Genomic DNA, 2,500 nt, shown 5'->3' on the forward strand with positions numbered 1-2,500 from the left:
CTTTTATCAATCCCATCTCCCAACTCCCTTTCCACCCCTGTTCTCCTCTCCTCCTCATTACTCACCCTATCCAGCCTAGTAACCCCTATCATACTTCTCAGGCACCTCATCTCAAACACATTCAAACTCCAACTCTCTTTCTTATGTTCCATGTTTCTGCTCCATACAATACTTTCGGCACAATCACTTCTTCATACAATCTCCTCTTAGCATCCATTTTCAAATGTCTATTTCTCATTACACTTTTTAATCCTCCAAGGCATTTACTTGCTTTTCTCAATCTACATTCTACTTCCACCCCCACTTCTTCCTTTCCAACCACATTCGCAACCAAGTATCTAAAACTATCCACTCCCTCCAGTCTCTCTTATTTAATACTTACTTCATCTGCTGCCATTTTTTCCCTTTGCAAATCTCATCACTTTACTTTTACCCACATTTATCTTCAGCTTCCTTCTTTCACACACTCAGTCCCTCCTCTAATCCTACCACAAGTACAATGTCGTCAACAAACAACAACTGGCTTATCTTCCATTTTTCTCAATTTTCTTTAACCATTTCCAATCTCCAATCCATTATCCTGGCATTTACCTCTCGCACCATTCCATCCATGTATAAATTGAACAGCGAAGGCGACATAACACATCCCTGGCAAAATCTCATCTTTACCTCAAACCACTCAGTCTCTACACTATTTATTCTATCACAAGCTCTACTATCGTAAAAACTCTTGATTGCTCTTAAAAGCTTTCCTCCTATTACATATATATGCAATACCTCCCACAGTGCCTTCCTGTCTACCCTGTCATAAACCTTTTTCAAATTCATAAAGGCCCAAAAAGCATCCTTACCTTTTCCTAAAGCTTTCTCACATATCTGTCTTACCACAAGAATCTAATCCACGCAACCCCTACCTGTCCTCAACCTATATTGTTCCTCACCAGTAACTCCCTCTGTTCCTCTCCTAATCCTCTCAATCAAGACCCACCCATAAGCCTTCCCAACTACACTTAAAAAACTGATCCCTCTGAAACTACTACGCTTACACTTCTCCCATTTCCTTGTAAAGTGGAATTATACAGGCTCTCCTCCAGTCCTCTGGCACTCTACCCTCTCTTAAACAAACATTAAATAGCATCACCAGGCAGTTCACCATAACTGTACCTCCTTTTTTTAGACATTCTGCATAGCATCCATCCAACCCAGATGTCTTACCTGCTTTCATCATCTTAACAACTGCCTTCACCTCATCTGTCCTTATTTCTCCTTCATTTTCCTCACTCATCACTGTCATTTTCATAGTACTTCCCACTGCAACTATCTTTCCCTCCCTATCCTCACTCACATGTAGGAACTCCATAAAATACTCTGCCCATCTTCCTCTTATTAGCATCTCTTCCATTATCGTCTCTCCATCTGCAACTTTTACTGTTTCTTCTCTAATTAATTCGCCTCCTCTTCCTCTCTTAATTTCTTCCCAAAACATCTTTTTATTACTTTCAATTGTTTTTTTCATACTCTTACCCCACTTCACATCTGCTCTCCTCTTTGCCTCCTTTATCTTATGTTTCACTTCTCTTTTCTTTGTACCTCTCATAAGATTCTTTTGTCCTGTTTTGTAACAAATCTGTGAATGCTCGCTTCTTCTCTTCTACAACCGTCTTTGCTTCCTCATCCCACCACTCACTACCCTTCTATTTCCTCCAGTCCTCATTGTTCCACACTCCATCTTTGCACACATTGTGACTCCCTCCTTGAACCATTCCCATTCATCCTCCACTCCTAATTCTACTCTATCCTTCACTCCCTTCCACTCTTCTTTCAGCTTCTTCTTGTGTTCCTTCTCCTCTTCTTTCTCATTTAAGCATTTCACTTTAAGCACCTCCCTACCTTCTGTCTTTTTCCTCTTTCGCCATCTGTTATCCACTCTCAACTTGTCTTCCACCAAAAAGTGATCAGATATTCTCCCACTCTCTCCCCTTAGAACATGTACATCCTTAACTCTTCCTACTATTCTCCTGATTACCACTATATAGTCCATTAACGCTCTATCTACCGCCTTTCCATCCACCACCCTCTCCCATGTGTATTTATTCTTGACTTTCTTCCTAAACACTGTATATGTTATGATTAACTCTTTTTTCTAGACACATCTCCATCATCAACTCTCCACTACGATCTTTTTCTGGAACTCCACACTTCCCAACCATTTCTGGGAGCGTCGCTAGCGATCATTCGAAAAATTCTGGTTCATGAGCGAATTTTAGGTAAACATTTCAAAATCTCTATGATGGTGGCAACACTCATACAAAGTTATACAACTGTATTTCGTTTCTATATTTTTATACAACATAAAATAGATAAAATATTGGCAAGCTCTGGCAACCCCATTGCATAAAAAACATTATGTATATTAAAATAGCGTCAACATTTCTATAGCTATTTTGTTTTTTGCTACAGAATTGTGTTTAAGGAAATATTTGACAACTCCTCCCGTCAG

The sequence above is a fragment of the Oratosquilla oratoria genome, chromosome 11 (genome assembly GCF_046742065.1).
Source record: "Oratosquilla oratoria isolate Oo_2021 chromosome 11, ASM4674206v1, whole genome shotgun sequence".
Taxonomy (NCBI): domain Eukaryota; kingdom Metazoa; phylum Arthropoda; class Malacostraca; order Stomatopoda; family Squillidae; genus Oratosquilla; species Oratosquilla oratoria.